This window comes from Urocitellus parryii, chromosome 4 (assembly GCF_045843805.1).
Source record: "Urocitellus parryii isolate mUroPar1 chromosome 4, mUroPar1.hap1, whole genome shotgun sequence".
NCBI classification, from domain to species: Eukaryota; Metazoa; Chordata; class Mammalia; order Rodentia; family Sciuridae; genus Urocitellus; species Urocitellus parryii.
Window position 1 is genome coordinate 176,777,902 of NC_135534.1, and position 9,462 is coordinate 176,787,363.

Consider the following 9,462-nt stretch of genomic DNA (forward strand, 5'->3'; position numbering starts at 1 on the left):
TTGCATCCCTCAGTTATCCGTTGGAAGTGTCCTTTGGGTTTGTTTATTTAAAGCCTCGATAAAGTGTGATGGTCAGTTTTGTTTAGATTCCCTAACATTTTATAGTTCATTTATATATATATATATATATATATATATCACCATATTGGGTAAATAGATAATATGGAATATTGACAATAAACCAGGCACTATAGGAGATCCTTAAGCAATGGGCCTTATAATAATTATGTGGCCTAGGTACTATCTCAAATTTACAGACTGTCAAAAGTTAAAAGTGGACACCCTTCCAAATTACTGATGGGGATATCACTGATGCTCTCCTTGAAGATAATATGGTAATCTCCATTGAAATTTAAACCTGGTGTGGCGGCAGGTTCCTATATTCCCAGCAACTTCAGAGGTTGAGGCAGGTGGATCACAAGTTAGAAGCCAGTCTGGACAACTTCGTGAGACCCTGTCTCAAAAATAAACAAATAAAAACTGCTGAGGGGCTGGGGTTGTAGCTCAGAGGTAGAGCTCTTGCCTTGTATACGGAAGCACTGGGTTCCATCCTCAGCACCACATAAAAATAAATAAAATAAAGATATTGAGTCCATCTACAACTTAAAAAAAAAAAAAAAACGGCTGGGGATTTAACTTAGTAGTAGAGCACCCCTAGATTCAATCCTTGTACATTTTTTAAAATACTCATTCTTTCCCTTCTAGTTGGCATTTTCTATAAATGTTCGCTATTGATATACACAAATTTGGAAAAATACATCTGAGGCTGTACACCAGAGCTTTGTTGGAGGAAAAAAAGAAAAGAACTGGGCATGATAACATACACATGTAATTTCAGCTGCTCAGGAGGCTGAGGCAAAAAGATTGCAAGTTACAGGCCAGCAAGTTTGAGGCCAGTCTGAGCAATTTAGCAAAACCCTATTGCTGCAGTCTGGCTGGGCACAATTCAGGAGCCACTTGTCCAAAGAAATGAACTTTATTTTTAGAACCACACACACACCAAACAAAATAGCTCCTCAGGAAAGACCTCCAGAGCCCAACTGCCACCACCAGCTTTCCACAAGCCTCTCAACCTCCCCCCACTCCTCCTGCTTTTGAGGCCCATTGCCTGGGTCATGTGGGCGGAGCCAAAAAGTCCCCCAATGAGCAGCTTCGTGGTCTGAAAGGGCAGGGAAACAGCCCAATGAGCATCACTGCAGAGGAGCCAATCAGTTGGCAGCTAGAAGTTGCTGGGCCGCTGTGAGCCAATCATCAGCTGGCAGCTGGAAGTTTGCTGGCAGCTGGAAGTTTGCTGGGGCCCCTTGGGCTGTGGCTCTCAACATCTCCCCCTCTCTGTTTAAACAACAAGCATGTGGCATAGGGACCGTGTCTGCCTTAGGTTGTCCAATAGTACATATGGTCCTTACCCGTTATCGGATGAGCTGACCTCAAGGCGTCAACCTCCTGTCTTAGGTTGGTACCATTGCAATTGGATCTTACCCGTCACTGACTACCGGTCCAGTATACAGCCACACCTGTGGAGAGGTCTTTGTACCAGCGGGGGGTTGAGGTTCTTTGCCTCACCTCTGTTGGCCCCCAAATTTTAGCTGAACGATCATGACAAGCATAAGGGAGGAAGATACACCAAGCCAATTGACGGCTCCTTTTGGAAAAATTGTACCACCGATGACATCATCAGCAAAAATACCCAACACTACCACAAGTTGCTGCACCAACAGATAGTTCACAATGCATACAAGTGATACATAGTCCAGGCAAGTTCTGCAAGCAGTTCAGTGATGGCTATTACAGAAGCTGTAGATTGGTTTTATCTTTGTCTTCACCAGCACTGGGATGAAGATAGGAATTCTGCCAATAATGGCTAAAGAAAAAATTATATAACATTCCAGAAGGCACTAAAAGAAAACAATTTTCTTAACAATTTACATTATCTTGAACAGAATTATTAAATATAATGAAAAGGAAAGGTGAAAGTAAACAAACAGATCTGTTAACCTCCTTTTTTGTTCACATATTTTAAAAATCCTCAACAGCTGTTTACCCAATTTAAATTAAACCATTTAAATCACGTGAATAAAAAAAAATTGGATCCATTTTTTCATGAGCGCTCATCATATATGATATATGGACATACGTACATACAAACATACAACATAAAACACAAGTGTGCACACAACACATAACATAATAGTAAAGGCCTTATAACTTTTTACAGGTGAAATCTCCATTGCAATGTTTAAAAACTCTATAGTCAAAAAATAGAACTGATCACAAAACATTAACCTAGGTCTGTATGAGCTCAAAAAACAAAATAGAACTTCATGATGTGGGAAAGGGTAATAAAAAAATAGATATTTAAAAAAGCATCCTGGTTCTGTCGCAGATGTAAGAGTAGCCAAACTGGAGTTTTGGATATCAGTTGTTATGGATTTGAGCCAAATCATCTTCTTTTTGGTCTGTAGAAATCGCTTTTGTTAATCTTTCTGGAATCCAAATCGGCTGCTGTTCTCCCTGTGGAAACACATAAACAGACCACCGACTCCAGACAATCACTGGGTCAGGACCTTAGTTAATCTCTCTGGAATCCAAATCGGCTGCTGTTCTCCCTGTGGAAACACACAAACAGACCCCTGACTCCAGACAATTACTGGATCAGGACCTTTCCATTGTCCTGTTAGAATATCCTTCCAAAGTACCTTGGGCTTATGTAAATTTTTTGGACACATATGCCTTTCTGCAGCACTAAGCCCTGATGAATCCAAATTTAAAAAGTTTAGAGTAAAAAGGGTTATTTTAAGTTTACCTTTGGGGAATAAGCCTATCTACAAATTCAGCACAAGGTTCATTAGCTCCTTGTATTACCTTAGATAATTGACCTTGTAAACCTCCATGTCCTTGTAAAGCCTTCCATGCCTTAACTGCATCTGCAGCAATTTGTGCGTATACACCAGGATCATATGCAATTTGTTGCTGCTGATCCTCATAAGGTCCCTTTCCTAACAACATATCTAGATTTCTCTGAGGATAACCAGCTGCTGCATTTCGCCTAGCCGTCTCCTTGCAAAATTCCTCATTGGCAACCTTCCATAACAGGTATTGACCTCCATTAGCACAGCTTTACACATATTAGCCCAATCTGCTGGCGTCATGTTCAAGTTGTTAATGGATTTGACCATGCTTACAGTGAAGGGTGCTTGAGGACCGTAGGTTGTTACAGCCTCTTTTAGCTGCTTCACTGTTTTGAAATTTAAAGCATGGTGAATTCGCTGCCCTCCTGCCTCAAATACAGGGCATGTTAATACTTGAGATCCTGTCTCAGGATCCCAACTATCAACTGCGGGGGTTGGGGGCCTCCCAGCATATGAAGGTGGCGCTGTTGTTTGGACACTTATGCCCTCTGGTGATAGAAAGGTGTTAGTAGCAGTCTCCTGTTGTAACTTTTCCCCTGATGGCTTTTTCTGCTCTAAACTTCCTTCCTCTGTCTGACTAGCTCGAAAGACCTTCTCTTTTACTTGAATCTTTTCCTCTTTCTGACTAACTTGAGAGACCTTCTCTTTTACTTGAATCAATATGTCTTCTCCTTCCTCTACCTTTGTCTGAACTGAAGCAAACCAGATACGAACGTCCACAATGTCAATGTGCCAACTGGCAGAGTTCCTAGGCTTTTCTTTTCTATTCTTTTTAAATCCTCACCATGATGGTTCCATTGTGATACATTCAACAACTCCTCCTTAAAAAGCCATGGGCTACATTTTTGTATTGTATCAACGTATGCCCTGACTGCTCTTGATTTTACTGGGATGCCTCCTTCCTCTAACAATTTACTTAACACTCTTTTGGTTTGTTTTTTACTAATTTCTGATCCCATATTTCTACTATAATACAACCCAACAAAATGATGCCAAACAAAACCGAGACAGAATGAAATAAAAATGGAACAACAAAAAATAATTATAGCCTTTCTATCCTCCTGAAATGTCCATCCGTCCTTTCTCCCTATCTGTTCCTCAGACGCAAATAGTTTTTCCTCAAATGTGAGCGGTTTTTCTTCCGTCTCACTCATCTCCAGGGACAGGCAACTTAAAACAAAAGTGAAACAAAACAAAAGAAGAATCTTAAAATGGCTACCCATCCTCTCGCCCTGCCCTCAGGGGCGAGCAGTTTAGCTTATCACTTACCCTCAGTCATTCCGTGGGGCCCACCAAATGCCGCAGTCTGTTCCAGCTGGTAGCTGGAAGTTTGCTGGCAGCTGGAAGTTTGCTGGGGCCCCTTTGGCTGTGGCTCTCAACACCCTATCTCAAAATTTAAAAAAAAAAAAAAGGGCTGGGGATATAGGGATGTAGCTCAGTGGTAAATAGCTCCTGGGTTCAATCCCCAGTACTGCGTATAAATAAATGACTCCATAACTTTCATTTGTTTTTCTGATTAGTTTCCTTCTGTTTGTGTTCCTAAATCTCCTTCTTAAGAATTAAGATGGGCCTGGGCAGGCACACTGGCTCTGGAGGCTGAGACAGGAGGATCTCGAGTACAAAGCCAGCCTCAGCAAAAGCAAGGTGCTAAGCAATCCAGTGAGACCCTGTCTCTACATAAAATACAGAATAGGGCTGGGGATGTAGCTCAGTGGTCCAGTATCCCTGAGTTCAATCCCTGGTACAAAAAAAAAGAATTTAAGATGGTGTATAAATTCTTTTTTTTTTTTAGAGAGAGTGAGAGAGAGAGAGAGAGAGGGATTTTTTTTAAAAGAGAGAGTGATAGAGGGAGAGAGAGAGACAGAGAATTTTTTTTAATATTTATTTTTTAGTTATCAGCGGACACAACATCTTTGTTGGTATGTGGTGCTGAGGATCGAACCCGGGCCGCACGCATGCCAGGTGAGCGTGCTACCGCTTGAGCCACATCCCCAGCCCGTGTATTAATTCTTAACTTCAGCTGTTTGGAGACCTTCTTCATTGCGTGTTCCCATTCCCATACACATTTTTTTCTTGTGAATCTTTTTCAATTAATTCATAGGCCTTCAGTCACTGGATCTGAGTTGGTAGAGAAAAAAGTTTTTTTTTTCCTCCCAACTATTAAAATTGCAAATACAAATACCTTCATTCTCAGTGATTAAAATTTTAGGACTTCATCATACAGATTTACACATGTATAAAATCACATATAGGGCTGGATTGTGGCTCAGTGGTAGAGCACTTGCCTAGTACGTGTTGTAAGGGTCCGCCAAGCATCGGAGGAAGAGACCACAAGAGACTGGCTTCATGTAATTGGCAGAAGGGAGTTTATTGAGGAATTCCAATTCAGCGCGCTGAGGCTCAAGGCTCACTCAGGAAGGGAGAGTGGCCCAGAGCCCCGAGCAGAGGTCAAGAGGAGCTTAAGTACACTTTTTAGGGAGGGCGGGGGGGGGGGGGGGGGCTTTGCATACATCAGAACAAATCATCATGAGGCGCGGGAAAATTGAACAACAACTCTGAGACATGATTAGTACATTCATTGGCGGGAACAGGCTGGGCAGGGGTGATTGGTCACTTCTAAGCGGGGTACACATTCAAACTGATTGGTTTTGGGGCCTGGATGCCTACATGCCAAACTACACAGAGTCCCAGGTTATTAGACAACCAGGGAGTCAGTGGAAATATTTACTGGGCAGTTCGGGTATTGTCCTAACAGAGGATTTTAACAATACCTTGTCCTTCACTTTTTAACTCAGGCCTTGCAGCTTAGAAACTTTACAATGCCCCGTCTTTTACACTTTAACTCAGGCTTTGTGGCTTAGAAATTTTACCCTTACAGTGTGAGACCCCAGGTTCGAACCTCAGCACCACATAAAAATAAATAAAATAAAGATATTGTGTCCAACTACAACTAAAAAATAAATATTAAAAAATATTTTTAAATCACATATACATAAAGTTATTTACTATAGCATTATTTGTTCCACTAAAATAATCCAAAATAGGCTAAATAGCTATTATAAGCACTCTACTCTCATGACCTCATTTAGAAATAATTACCTTCCAAAGGCCCCAGCTCCTAATCAATACCATCACATTAGAGGGTAGGACTTCAATATATGCATTTTGATTGGGATTATGACAGTATTTGTGCCTTGTAAGAATTAGGCATAGTGACATATGCCTCTGATCCCAGCATCTTGGGAGATTGAGGAAAGAGGACTTCAAGTTTGAGGTCAGGCTGGGCAAATTAGTGAGACCCTGTTTCAAAATAAAAGTGAAAATGGGCCTGGTATGTAGCTCAGTAGTAGAGTGTCCCTGGGTTAAATCCCCAGTACCACAGAGGGAAAAATAAGAGACCAGATTTCTTTTTCCCATGTGAGGCTGTAATAAGACAGTCATCTCCAAGGCAGGAAGGAGACCTGCTGCAGTCTGGCTGGGCACAAATCACCCAGCCGCCACAAAGCACTTGTATGTTCAAACAGGAAACTTTATTGTCCGAACTCCACCAGCACTCCACGCACACTCCCGGGAACCCTCTGGGAACTCTCTGAGCTCTCCCCCGGGCTCCGGGCAACCCCCCTCGGACCTGGAACCCGAGAACTCAACGGGAACTCCAAAGTAGCAGGCACCCGAGGCAGCAGGAACCACCCTATTCCCCCTCCCTCCACCCCCAGCCACCCTATTGCAGGACAGCAGGGGTTCCATATACAAATGAATACACAGCTTAACATAACCATCATCATCTCAATGGCTCCCTGGCATCACCTCTCAACCACTCCCTTCTGGCAGAATGCCATGTGTCATCCCCACTCCGCTGTGGCCCTCAACAGAGACATTCACCATGAACCAAATCTTCCTTGATCTTGGACTTCCCAGACTCCAGAACTGTGAAAACAAATGTTTAAGCCACACACTTTATAGTGTTTTATTTTAGCAGCCCCAGTAAACTAAGACATATTTGCCACAAGGCAACCAGTGAATTAAATCAATAGTGGAAATAAAATATAATACTAAAAATTTCAATTAACCCTTAAGGATGAAGAAAAAAGGAACAAAAAGACTTTTTTTTTTTCAACTCAGACGGTGTCTCTAAATAAAATATAAAAAGTGGCTAGGGATATGGCTCACTAGTTAAGTGCCCCTAATGCTAAAAAAACAAACAACCCCTCAAAAAAAATTTAATGCTGAAAATGCTAAAGATTGTCTGAGTCTTCAGTGAGTCATAATCTTTGTTTCTGTTAAAAAAAATTGCAAGGGAGATGTGACTTAGCAGAAGCAAAGTTAGGAATGTTTACTTGTTGTAGCCCCAAACAAGTTAACTGAGAATTATAGATGCTCACAATAAATGCACATAATGGAGAAGCATGGAGTAGAACAAGAGAAGTGATGGGTCATCTCTGTTCTGTGTTTCCCAGTCAGAGCTAGAGTATTTATTGACCCATCTGGGGCCCCACAGACTGAAGAGGATCCAGATATACTGGAGCATGTCCAGAAGAGGTGACCAGGATATCAGAAGAGGAAACTACAGATTTTAGTTGTGAGGAACACCTGAAAGTATGGAAGCAATTGCTGAGGCAGGAGAGGAGCAGGTAAATGAAAAGCATAAGAATATTCAGGTTTTGAAGAGGTCAGGATAGAGAAGCTGGATGTATTCTGCATGACCCTGGACAGCAGAACTGGAACTAAAGGAAAAAGCTACAGAAGGCAGATTCAGTTCCACGTAAGAAAAAAAAAAAATCCTGTCCTGCCTTATAAAGAGCAAATTGCTTGTAAGTACACACCCAGTCTTCATCATTCATATGAAGGTAGAGAAAGAGAATATTAGAGGAAAGAACATAAGAGGGGGACAGACAGAGGAAAATAAAGGAAGAAAAAGAGGCAGAAATGCAAGAAAGGAAAAGAAGAGGAGAGATGGAAGTAGCACTTTTCAGAATACAGTGTGAGTCACTGCAAGTAGAATCTGCCTTGCCTTTTCAAGTCTTCATTAGCCATATCCTGAAGTACCAGCAGATGGAGATATTTCTCTGAGAATGGAGAACTTTGCTTCTCCCTCCACCTAAAAAATCAAGTTTTCCTTCTCTGAAAGATGCTAAGAAAGAATTCCAGATGTCTCTGAATTTCTAAAATAAATTGATGAACATTTAATGTAAATAATAAAAATAATTGTTATTATTATTTTGGTACTGGGGATGGAATTCAGGGGTGCTTAACCACTGAGCCACATCTCTAGCCCTTTTTATATTTTGTTTTGAAGCAGGGTTTTACTAAGTTGCTGAAGCTGGCTTTCAACTCACAATCCTCCTGCTTCAGCCTCCCAGGTAGGTGGAATATCAGGCATTTACCACCAGGTCTGGCAACATTTTATGTAAATTCTACCTGTGATTATTTATGATTTTAATCCAGAAGAGGCCATTGTGGATTTTCATCTTTTTGTCACTGCCTGAGTAAGGCTCCCTCCATCCTGCCCTATCCCAGTTATATATGTGTGTATGTGTATGTACATGGTGTGTGCACCTATGTTATGAACCATGGTTAAAATAATTAAACAACATAGGGGTATACTACAATCCCCTTGCCAGCTACCCAATTATTAACACTTCCCCAGATAGAATCTCTATCACTTTGAATTCTTGCCTGTGGTAATTCTGGGAGGTTTTTACCATCAACAGTTGTATGGTACTCTTTACTTGTCCCCCCAACTCTAAAGCAATCCATCCTGAAGTCTTTCACAGAATATGTCTGTCAAAGGAGTTGATCTGGAACAACGAGTTTCCCAAACTTCAAGTATACACAAATCATTGGCTAATTCTGATTAAGATTTGATCAAGCTGGAGATTCTACACATCTAACAAAATCCCAGATGATGATGTCTCTGGGCCACACTGAGTAGCAAGACCTTGTATTTATATGTCATGAGTAGTCAAGGCACCTATCTCAAGAATTACATTTGGTTCCTTATGCCCATTGTTGTCTTTTTTGTTACTCCTTAACTGTTAATTTTCATTTCTTTTTTTTTTCCCCTGGGGGTACCAGGGATTGAACTCACATCCCCAGCCCTATTTTGTATTTTATTTAGAGACAGGATCTCACTGAGTTGCTTAGTGTCTCACTGTTGCTGAGGCTGGCTTTGAACTCTGGAGATCCTCCTTCCCCAGCCTCCTTAGCTGCTGGGATTATAGGTGTGCACTTGTAACTTGAAGATTATATGATGATAAGGTATTGATGTTAATTTTATGATTCTCTTGGCTGTATTGTTGTAACTTAGGGCCACCGTGTCCTATTTAACTGTTAATTTTCATTCAGACATCTACAGAGTATCTGATATCTGTGAGCCCTACATTAGTTGATTTCAACTAAGACTATAGACATCTTTTGAGTTCTAGTCCCTGCTTTAGGATCCCAGGATTCAAATCTATTCCTTGCCTTGTCATTCATTTCATTACACATTTACTGAGCATATACAGTTTCCGTAAACACTCTTCCAGGAGTGGGTGATACATCAAGAAAAACA